This window comes from Pectinophora gossypiella, chromosome 11 (assembly GCF_024362695.1).
Source record: "Pectinophora gossypiella chromosome 11, ilPecGoss1.1, whole genome shotgun sequence".
NCBI lineage: Eukaryota > Metazoa > Arthropoda > Insecta > Lepidoptera > Gelechiidae > Pectinophora > Pectinophora gossypiella.
In genome coordinates, this window is record NC_065414.1 from 7,560,673 (window position 1) to 7,573,330 (window position 12,658).

Sequence of the window (12,658 nt, forward strand, 5' to 3'; positions counted from 1 at the left end):
AATTATATTAAGTAAGTATACTCTGTAAGCAAGCATAACCGTTTCTGCAAAGGGACCCCCCCCTTTTCATGCAAAAAAAATTCCTAACCTGTCGGATATAAATTGTTACGCTCGAAAAAAAAAAACATTAAGATACGTGTGCGTGTCATTTATAAAATTATCACATAGGCAGGCGGGGAGACGTTCACATTGTGAACGTTGTGTGAATTTTGTGAACTTCACAAAATATTTATTCTTGAAAAATGTTACATGGTATTTATCCGCGTCGACCACACAGCCTTACCAAATAATTTATGACGAAGCAAAGTTACTGCAGTCACGTCGCCCTATCCATCAATTATAATGTGAACTTTGTCATAAGTTAGTAGGTTAGTTCTAAGTTAGTTCACTAAACTGTTAATCTAATGACCTACTTCTGACTTCACAAGTTGCAGCCGTTTGGGACTATTATTAACTTTCTAATTAAACATGTTATTGTGTCGACGTGGTTGTAATGTTAAAAGGGAAACAGATTTGTAAAATATGTCGGACGGCACTGTACAGACTTACCTAAAAGAAAAAGAAAAGGAAACAAAATACAATACAATAAACAAAAACCTTAACACCTGAAAAGAAGAGATTGTCTACCTAGTACTTACACTAAATTCTTACTTTAAATTTTCATAATGTTCATAATTATTATTTTATTTTTTAACTTTGTTTGTCTTCAAGGGTATGGAAGGAGTGACGAATAATATTTTAGAAAATCAGACGTTTTAATTATCACAAAATAAGTATTTAAAGGCTCACCATTTGTCACAATATGAGTCTGACAGAAAGCTCGGTGAGATGTTGGTATTTAGTTAGTACCTACCAATTGAGATTATAGTCGTGAGCTTACAAGTATTTAAATACCGTGTAAAACGGAGCTTTTGAGTAATTTCTTCAATTTATTATACATGAAAATTTAAATTTATTTATCCCGAATTTGCACAAATTAATTGGCCCCCTGGCTTCCCTGGTACTGGCTGTTACAACTTCTCGTTGCCTGAAGCAGTTAACGAAGTATCATTTTTCCTTGACAGAACCAATTTGTACGGAACTGTGTGCACGCGATCAGAGGTGTTTCTGAAGGTAGGCCTGTATTTCAGAAAACAAACGAAATATACTGTATATTATAAAATAGTCGAAATATTGTATCGGGTGAAAGCCCTCGATGCCCTACTACTCCATTTTTCCGTCCAAGCCTAATGCTATATATTAGGCAAACCTAAAAAAGTCATATCAAAAAAGAAAAACAAAACCAATATTGCTAGAATCATCATCATCATCATCAGCCCATTAACGTTTTACTGCTGGGGCACGGGCCTTCCCTATGGATGTATAGGGAGATCGGGCCTTAAACCATCACGCAGGCCCAGTGCGGATTGATGGTTACTAACGACTGCTAATGCAGCCAACTCGGGACCAACGGCTTAACGTGCCTTCTGAAGCACGGAGGAGCACGAGATGAAAACTTTTTTTTTGTGGTCACCCATCCTATGACCGGCCTTTGCGAAAGTTGCTTAACTTCAACAATCGCAGCCCGAGCGCGGTTACCGCTGCGCCACCGAGCTCTTCTAATTGCTAGAATACTTAGTTATAAAGAATTCAATGAAGTACAAATAGGATATAATAACCGTGTGAAAGATCTAAACAAAAGAGATTGAAATCGGAAGATATTTGGCACGGTTCCCAAATCGCACAATAATATCAGCCTTCTAAGTGAAACTAGCTAACTACGCCATAGTTGCAGGTGCCATACCACAAAACAAATGGTTCCTCGAGCAAAGTGCCAATTTTCTTGCTGCTTAGTGACGGTAAGAAAGCAATTAAATTCCTTCTCATATTACAACGTTATTACTACGAGCCGTGGTAGCCCAGTTATTACAACGCTTGCCTCTCACTTTGAGGTCGCAGGTTCGAATCCAACACAGGCCTAAATCAATGATAGTCGAATGTGTTTTGGAATTTATGTTTGGATCATAAATGATTATCACGTGCTAAGCGGTGCATGAAAACATCGTTAGGAAGCACGCATTCCCGAGAAATATATTTAGTATGTGACCTAACCTATGTATATTGGGCTGGTTTTCTATACGCGGGTTGGAAAGTTAGACAGGCAGCGGCTTCTGTAAAAAACCGGACTTGTCAAATCTTCAGGTTAGATAAGTCGACCCTGTGAAAAACAGGATAACGCTAGGGAGATGACGATGACTTTTCCAAAATATACATTACAAGACATTCCGTATAAATTAAGCAGATATTCCGTAGTAATTAATTTTATCATTTAACGAACGAAATTGAACGAAAACTGATATAAAACACTGTGCAGTGTTGTATCAGTTCTACCCGAATCTACATGTGAACGTACCTTACTGTATTTCAAAGTTGTAATAGCTAACAATATTCATTTAACCCCGTTATGTACGTTTCAAGTTTTCGAATTATATTATCCATAAAATAGATACCCTACCGGGGAGTTTTACTATATTTTCCGGAGTGAAAGGTTTAATATTTACAGTTTCTGACGTCCACTCGGGCTTTCAGAAGCAAAAAATATTGCAGTTTGATGTAAAATGTATGTCGAGGCTTGCTTCTTATTATTTGTTAGATAGCGTATGTTTGTTATACGTAGGATTATAACAAAGTTATGACATGGACACAGATTTGCTTTCATGTGATTTGCGGAAATAGTCCATTGTGACCGATTTTTCACGAAATGTAACACATTTCAATACCGAATTACCTTTTAATACCTCATGGATTTACACGTGTGGATTGCCATTGCAAAATTTGAAATGTCGATAATGTGAATGATTTAATCTCAATTCCAAATTGTGTTTGTTGATGTGTTTTGACTATGATGAAAGTGGTAGAAACGAAAGTCGTGTGTCAGGGTCTTAGTAACTGGAATTCTATGGTCTGCCTACCCCAACTCGAAATAGGCGTGATCTTATGTATGTATGTATGCAAAATTGTGATGGTTTTAAAGGGTCATTATATTTTATTACTTATAATTATGATGAAGCCATCTTGTTATATTTTGTCCAGCTAAGTAGCTATGCCAAATTAGACAAACCTAAAAAAAATACAGACAATAATCCTAAATTTATACTATTTAAAAAAGAAACAAATATATTTACTCAAATATTGTGTTCTTAGCTTTTTATTTTCCAGTTACAACTAAAACTGTAAAACGTAATTTTAAATCGACAAAGTTTTATTCTGTTTCAAAGATAAGTTCAAACAGTTACTACTAAAATAAGTGAAATACGGAATAATCAGCTGTATGAAGATACAGGTAAGATCCACTCACATAGTTAAGGCATCCTAAACTATACTCAAGTGGTTAATTTTAATATATTTTGTACCTATGCGTAATGAGACTAAGTATTTACTAAAATAAATTTATCTTATGTATTAATGATAATCATAAAAGAGTTTAGAGCAAGATAGAGAGCCAAAGGCGGAAGTAGGCCAAATAGTCCAAGCTTCATATGTCGACAATGTAACATGCAACCATTATCTATTAATAATGCTTTATGAACCGAGTGTTGATTGAAACTACGTAATGTGCAGAACCATGGACTATATCTAGCTTGACCGCAGGATACCTATGCATATGACCTAGATTGCACCAGCAGAAGCATAGATATATCGGCGTCTTGGGAAATTCGGTGTTTCCGAATAGTTCTTCATGAATAAATACCGCAATGGCCGTTTACCGTTTCCCGTCTCTGCATTGGCGATGTTCAAAATCATACATTGACATACAATCAAACCCGTTAAGGTCTCGACGAGGTCAATAATTTATTTTTCTAAGCAGAAAACCTCTCCTTTTTACGAAATGAGGGGTTATCTTTTTATTATTATTTTTTATCCTAACTGCTGGATAGATGGCGCTGAACTTAGTAGGTTACTGCATGGAACGGAAACGTTATATTATTTGTGTTTTTCTTTTTGAAATCATAAAACGAAACGTACATGTCACATTGATTATGTTGTGAAATAAAAAAGAAATAATGAAGAAATAAAACAGAATAGTATCAGATGATATCGATATCGTATGTCCCGAGAGAATGAAAATAAGAAGAGAAGTATTTATCTAGTTTATTTATTTCCTAAATATAATAAAAGATTTTTTATTCTATCATTGGCATCTTGGCAAGTAGTTGATAAGCGCCATCTAACGAGGTCTTGAGAACTATTTTTTTTATTCTAAAAAAGTAAACTTCTATCTTTTTTTCTAGGTAAGTATCTTTAGCTTGACCTTGACTTGGGAATGCCAACTTCGGTTTAACCCAAATAAGATCGTAAAAGCATCTTTATCTTTTTCTCCAAAAAATATAAATGATAATTTGGATTAAATTAAGTTTGACAAGAGGAATTGAAGATGAGCACTGGCTTGTCAGAAAAATATCAATTTTAATATGGCGTGATCATTTTGGGCGCTTTTCGAAGAAGTAAGGTCTTCTTTAGAAACTTTAGCCTGTTCCATGTTTTAGTTCTTATGCTTATGGAACATCCCATTATACGTACATTATTACGTGGAATGCAATAAATAATTCAGTATAGAGTTTAGGTAACTGGACATCTGAAAAAAAAAATAAACATTCGTATCATGATAAACTTCAACATTTATTCTGCCAAGTTGTACTGGGTGTTGTAAATTCCTCAGAAGTCAAGTAGAGTCCGGAGTCATACATTCTAAATGAAGTATAAGTAATGGAATGTGCCAGTCACATATCGTGACCCTCAGAGACTTTCCAGAATTATTTTACGTAATACAAGTCTCTAATACATTGATTGGATAATATTGTAGTTTATAGAACACAAGAGCACGCTTGTACTGCATTTCGTTTATATAGGGTGTTAGTGTCATCGTATCAAAAACTTTGAGCGATGATTCAGAACATGATTCCGAGTTGATATCAAGTGGAATAATCCGTCGAAAAAGTATGGATCTGAAAATAATTAAAAAAAAAACACAAACATTTTCATGAATTTTCTGACAGAAAATTCCACTTGATACCAACTCAGAATCATGGTCAGAATCAGTATTTGTTACGGTGTCACTAACACCCATACCTACTCTATGGCTACATGCATGTATTTGTATGGGGTGTAAGTGACATCGTGTCGAATACTGGGAGGGATGATTCAGGTTCTGAGTTAATATCAAGTGGCATTTTCTATCGCAAAAGTATAGATTTGAAAATAATTTAAATAAACTAAAAAATAACAAATTTTGTGACGGAAAACTCCAGTTGATATTAAATCAGAATCATGGTGTGAAACATCTCCCTCAATATTCGTTACGATGTCACTAACACCCTGTATATATTATGTTTCCAACCCACAGAGGAGTAGCGTGGTGGAGTATGCTCCATAACCCCTCCGTTTGAATGAGGCGAGCCCTGTGCCCAGCAGTGGGACGTGTATAGGCTGTTTATGTTATGTTTCATAAACTGATTTGTGTCTGGATGTTTTTTCACCAATCAGTAGCAGTGGAGCAGTATAATGGGCAAGGTTTTTGTAAAGGTTGGAAGAAATTGCTACCTTAGAAATAAGGATGCCTTTTGTTCAACTTTTTTCTTTGTGACTGTTTATTTAATGTATTTTTTTTTGGTGTAATAGTTTACTGACGTATTTATGGAGTGTGTTCCAGACGAACGGGTACCTTCCAAAAAGACTGTTTAAGTAATTCAATTATATATTTTTTCATTCATACCAAAATGAGAAAATTTCTGATTCTCCCTATTATAGATTTGCGTCCGTCGCTATTCAATACTCTGGTAATCAAATTGAAAGCGCCCAAAGTCGGTATGAAGGTCCTAGTCCCCACTCTAAAGTACTTGACCCAAAACAAGTCGATAATTTTCATAATACTTTTTTCTTAAAACGAAGAACTCTCATCTTTTTCTCTTTGACCGACCAGTTAGTGAATTAACTCGAAGCTTCCTTTTTTTGGTGTGACTGTAAAATCGTTCGGTATCGGGGTTCTGAAATGTTTGTAGTCGCGAGCTGATTGGCCGCCTCTATGGCTGGAGTAAACGGGTAGTCAGGATCGTGTATTTCAATATAGCAATATATTTCGTATATTGCTGATATTTTTCAGACGGTTTCAATCACTTTACACGAGAAAAGAGATAGAATTCTATTTGTATTTTTATTAAAATGAGGAGTTCCAAATTAAAAAGTGCTGGATCAGATGGATTTACGTAGGATTTAAAAAAAATCAATGAATAAATTTGTTAATATTAAAGTTTTCAATTTGCGCGAGTGAAATTGCAGATTTGTTGTATAGGATTAAGTGGATTTGAAGCAGCGTGGAAAATACAGTACTTACTTTCTGTCATTGGATGTTTTTTTAAAGAAATTTATCACAACAGAATCAATCGACCAAATCTCCGTTGATACGTCACTATGCTTAGGCTTCTGGACTTTTGAGAGCTCTAATTCGTAGGTACCACACATTGAAGATATTTTAAAAAGTTATCTATATTGAAATATAAAATACTATGTGCGCTGAAGTAGGCGTTCTGTTTAATGAAACTTAACAAAATTAATCTGATAGCTAAGTATTGAACAACGGCAATGAATCAATGAATCCATAAGTATGAGTAAGACAAGTTAAATATTAATCAGCACTGGTACTTCTGTGGCTGGTACGCTAGTTTCGTAAACTGATAAGTTTGTTTAACAAGTAGCACTGAGTTTGAAACCCCCTGTACCCATAGCTATGTGTTCATATTTTTGTTTAAGGAGAAAAGAGAAGACGAAAAAAGTGTCTTCAAACATGCTTTGCGAGTAATAATGTAAGCATTAAAATTACTTCTTAATGAGGTACAAACAAATTCATTAAACCTAAAAATAAAATGTTTCCTAATGCTAACTCTATAAATTAATTAAATACAAACATAAATGACTTAAATCATTGGAGTGTAGATCATTGAATTTCATTTTATCAACTCGTTGATGCGGACAATGGGTGCACTTCAGTGAATATTGTTTTTAGTAAATGTTTTCATCAATCTATGTATAAGTATATTAATTTCGCTGTAAGTTTGAATAGGTATTATAAATAAAAAATAGTTTTCACAAAGACAAAATTTAAATCGAATAAAAAAAGAATTATGACTCGGGCGGGACTCAAACTGCGGGTTCAAGTCCTGTCCAAGACAAAACATTTTTTTTTTCGATTTAAGTTTTTTGACTTTCCCTCAGCACGGGTGTAAGTATTATAAAAACAAAAATCAGTCACTTAAAACTTGAATAAATTGAAGCTTGATTTATTAAACTTGCAATGCTTTCGCTATCAAGCCATTCTAGGCAAATATGTGTACAATAAGTCTGATACAAAAAAGGAATACCACACTCAGTTTTTCGACCCTAATTATAGGGGATGAGGTCAGGATTTTTTGATTTCTTCTAAAGTTAAAACGAGCTTGACAATACTATTCAGATTTTCATTAACGAAAAGAGTCTTAGTCATAATAATATAAGCTAGTAATAATTAAGTATATTTTATAAAGGGAAAGACTATACAAAGGAGGAAGTAAAGTGAGTTGAGTTAATATTTATAGAGATTGAAACTGAATCTTTTATTGAGGCCCAGTTTCACTAGCGTAGATTAGGTTCTGACGTCATTTCGTTAAGTGATTCTACAGTTCAGCGTAGTCCATAACACATTAATTATAGCTGGTGGTCTATTTGTAGATAAGTAGATATTTTTTTTAAATAAAAGTTAGCAATAACATCGCAACAAATAGATAATTAATTGTTTTTCACGTTACTTATAGCTTTACCTAGCTTTAACTACGTATACTTGGCGAGAAGGAAACCTTGTAGTCATCTTAGTTGGTACGGTAATATTTTTAGTGTGACTACAAATTACTGATTGGTTGCCCTTCATAATCGAGTAACATAACGTATTTTACTTATATTCTGAAATCCAATTTGTAAAATGGATAGGAAAATGTGCGAAATTAAATTATTCGAAGAGATAATTAAAAAGGGTCCGATTAAATAACATCCGCTTTGCCTTAACTGGGATGAGGATGTTATATAAAAAATTATAAAAAATGTATTTTGTTATGTTATTTGTACAAATACTGATGTAATATTTTATAACCATTCAGCGTTTCGTGATCTTTATCGTTGTGCCAATGATTTTGTATACCATTCCTCAAATTCGTTAACTACCGAAATTGATTGCATTAAGTACATTGATCCTACATTATGAATTATGACACAACATTTTTCGTAAACACACCTTCACAAATACATGTTTGACAAAAGTATGCTATCATTATTCTTCTAGTTCTTGCCACAAAGAGTTTACTGGCGTTAGTTTACTTATATCATAGAATAAATAATAACACATGTATAGAACGAACGTTCCTCGCCCCGCACTTCATACCGTTGCCGGGCTAGATTTTCTTCATCCTTCTTCCACCTCCCCCCCCCCCTTTGGTCTAGCTTTAGTCTAAATGGCCGTTAGCCCTTAGGAGCAAGAGAGCGCGCGCGGACTGTCTGTTTCGCTCGCACTTACGCGGTAATGCTGCTCACAGTAAGAACGAGATTTTTGTATGGAGTGCCCTAGCTGATGTTCTATGTATGTATTCTTGCCGTATTGTACAGACAAAACATAGTCTGAGCAGATGAGACTCAAGTTTCCGTCACACTTTATTGGATAAAGCCCCCGCGGCGCGCTGCAGGTTTCGTTTTACAAGCCCAAATACAATGCTGTTATCACTGTTGGAGCTCTTTCTTTCCAGGAAAATGCAGTTGTTTGGCATCCTTTGTACAAAGAGAGAATAAGGCAAATGTATTACATAAAATGCCGCCTGTAATTCCTGTTTTACATAACTCGATAGCTTGTTTACTACCTCACAGCGACCTAAGATGTTAAAAAAGATATTATTATAATGTTACTTTTTAAATATATATAAATAAAATATATATTTTCATTATTATTTATTTATATTTCGAAGTAAGACGCTTTGTGAAAGTCAAAAATTCTGACTCAGAATGAGTTAAGAATCTTAACTGATCCTTTAGATACTTTCATTCCGTTATCTTAATTCCGTATTTCTGTCACGTCATCATCCTTTATTAAATCTGGTTTTCTGAGATATTGGAAAACAACTTGTATTGGTTCGTACTCTGGTATCTTATTTATATTTCAATAAAACTTTCTTTATAAAGTAATTAAAACACATAATAACGGGTTCTTACCGCGTTTAAATGGGGATATGAGACTCCCGATATTATGTGTTTTAATTATGATAATAACCGCGTAAACTTAAAACAATTTATAAAGTAAGTTTACAAATCATAATTTTTAATTTCGTGCAACTGGGTTCCGTGCATTCGATACTCACCAAGGGCAGGCTATCATTCCCAGTGAGTTTATTAATTGAGATAGTTCGACGTGTGGCGTATGCCTTGGGGTATTATCGGTTTACCGTCCCTAAAAATACTACCGTTGTCTAGGCCACGAGCCTAACAGTGAATAATGTATATGAAGAAGTAGGTCACTGCGACGAACTAACATTATATTTGGAAAGATTATGGAGTATTGGGGAAAATCGGTGATAGGGCGAGGAAATTCATAATTTAAATCATGTCTGACAGGCAAAGTTGGACGAAATGAAGGAATCGGTGTCACATTATAACGCTTCCAGATATGTACTTAGTTAAAAAATCTACAAACACTTAACCTTATGATCAATTTATCAAAATGCTAATCAAAATAAGGTAAATCGACTATGTGGAGTATGTATAACAAACAGTGAGAGAATTGGAGATTTTTTTTGACGTGACTTATTGTAGATTTGCCGCAGATGGCATTAACTACTTGGCTGGACAAATGGGGAGCGCTGAAGGCTCTCACCCGGTACAACGTTTAAGACAACAGGCCTGAGGGTGCCCAGTTGGGCGGGAACCTCGGCTCAGGGCGTCGTCTGAGAGGAAGAATATTTGAAAGGATTAATCGACCCTAGTGGGTCGATAGCGATAAGCGCTGAATGAGGGAAATCGTCGACCACGCCGGCAGGGTCGTTATCTGGGTTCTGAAGTGTTTGGTGTCGCGAGCTGATTGGCCGCCTCTATGGCTAAAGTAGAGAATTGGAGAGATATTCCATAATATTGTGGTAACACTTCTGTCTGAGTTTGACACAACTCTTGTTAGTTTCATCATCATCACAGATTCCCCTTCATTCGGTAATTAATCTAACGTTTTAGTTAGCACATTAAATACATTCAATATGCACTAAAACGATATTAACGCCGATTATACACCTACCAATCCCCTACAAATTGGTTTAAATATCTGATATTTGCTCCTTAAGTACCTGAGGTTGAATTCAGGAGTCGTAAAGAGGAAAAATCGCCGAAGCGATAAGATAGAAACGTGTTCGGAATCAATTATTTTAAAGGTATTCACTGCCCTGGAAGATTTGCAAGATAATATATTGTTAAGTACGTACATTATCATTTCTTTTGGGTATTTTAAATGTTGGGGCTTATAACAGTAAGGAACCCTCTTACAACTTGAATGGCTGCATATCTAGAAGGATCTGTGTTTAAAATGTTCCGTCTAGCCGTTTTCCTTGAGAAAGGTAAATAGTAAATATACTACATATACCTAATAAGGTATAATGTACAGGTGCGAGTATATGAGTAGTAGCAGAGCGAGACGAGATATTTTTTATTATACTTTTCAATTGTTTGTGCGTTTTATTGGTTTTATTTTTTTAAGGGTAAAGTCTTATTAGGTGCTTGCTAATTTAATGAAGAATGGAATTACTTCAAGCGGATTGATCACTACGTCACGGACCACGGATCAAGGTCACTACGAAATCGAGTCTATCATAAATAAATAGTCAAGTAACAATGGAAAGACGAATAAATACTAATGAATGGATGATGGATGGATGGAATATGTACTATCCTAGATACAGTTTACTTGCAAAACTTATTCTCTGTATTTCCACCTGCTCTAGACTTTAGTCATTTAAGTCACTGTGGTCCTGTGGTATACCGGCCTGCTACTCGAACGAGGAGCGCCAGTTCGAACTCCAGTACCGGACTTGCACCAACAGTTATTCATTTATCTTAACTGCAGTTGTCACTAACAAAGTTGCCTCGACCATTACAGACGGCGATACGGCTCACCATCTATCACGTAGGTCTAAAAAGCTCGGTGACGTGTGAATATTTAGTTAATTTTACGATAGATGTACTGTGACAACCCCGATTGGGATAAAGTCGTGAGCGTATGTTATGATACACTTTAGTCTCATGTAGGCGGAAGGTCGCACTAGTGATTAGATCATGAAGTTCCTTCGAACATGACTTGGCATTGATACTATGACGGGGCAAAATGCATCTGCGTCAAGGCATTGGCCTTTGTTATCGTTTACACGAGAGACTGGTCGCTCTCAAGTCTTTTGCTTCGTATGTGACAGAGCTTAAGCCGTTCAAGGGATATTGTCAAGAAATATTCTTTAGGTGTCAGCTTTATGTTCAGCCAAGTGAGTGTTCTGGGGAAGTTTAAAGAAACAGGGACATGTCAAAAAAGAATGATAGATACTTTAACCAGTGAACCAGCGATCCCGGCATCAATTTTCTATAGAATTAATTTGAGAAACATTTTTTTAAATTAATTTAGGTATGAGTGTTTCCTCACAAAAGTTCCGAAGGAGGCTTGTAACCGGCAGCAGGAAGTCGTACAATGATTTTATATATGCTAAGATATTATACTCGTATCGTCACCTTATAGTGATAAGATAACCAAGTAAGCACCTTTTTGAAAAATCACATTCTATTTTATTTAGCATAAGGATTTTATTGTTATGTATTTTTTTTAATGTGTACTATACCTATGTATTGTGTTCACCGGTGCCGGTAACCGCAGTATAATCTCTGTCATCGGGGTATTGTACATTGTACCTACTACAATACGGCAGAATATTGATCGCAGTGACAAAGCAGGTCAGGTTAAAGAGCTATTTTCGGAACATCCTTTTTAGGTTATGTCAAACATAAGAACGGATTAACCTAGTTCATTGTTTTCTTAAGTCATAAGAACGCCTAATAATAGAAGAAAAAAGAAGAAGTATTATTGATTGATTGAATAGATCTATATCGAGAAATCAGTACTATTTAAGAGAAGATTTATTTTTCTGTCACATGACATTGTTAAAGTACCTACTGCTCAATCCATATTCTAATATATTTTTTATTAAATTATGTCCACTGATGGGCTTTGGCCGGTCCTCTAATTTTTCGCAGAAAAATATTTTGCTTTTCTCCAAACAATTATTGGCATAATTTCGTTTCTCAAATAGTTTTTTTGACAATAACATAAATACGCATATATTCAATATGCAAAGTATCCACTTGCCAAAGTTATCAACTTGCATTTTTAAATGGCATTATATTTATTATGCGTATTGTAGATGGTGGCAGAAAATTCGGTTAGTCGTAATTCGTAATAGAATTCGAGTCAGCATACTAACCTAACCAAACCGTTCTTTAGCCTAACCTATTATTTACTATTTATTCCGTCCGTGCACGGTGCATATGTTATGTTATGTTATGTTAGTGGGCTCTGTTTTCCGCATTTAGA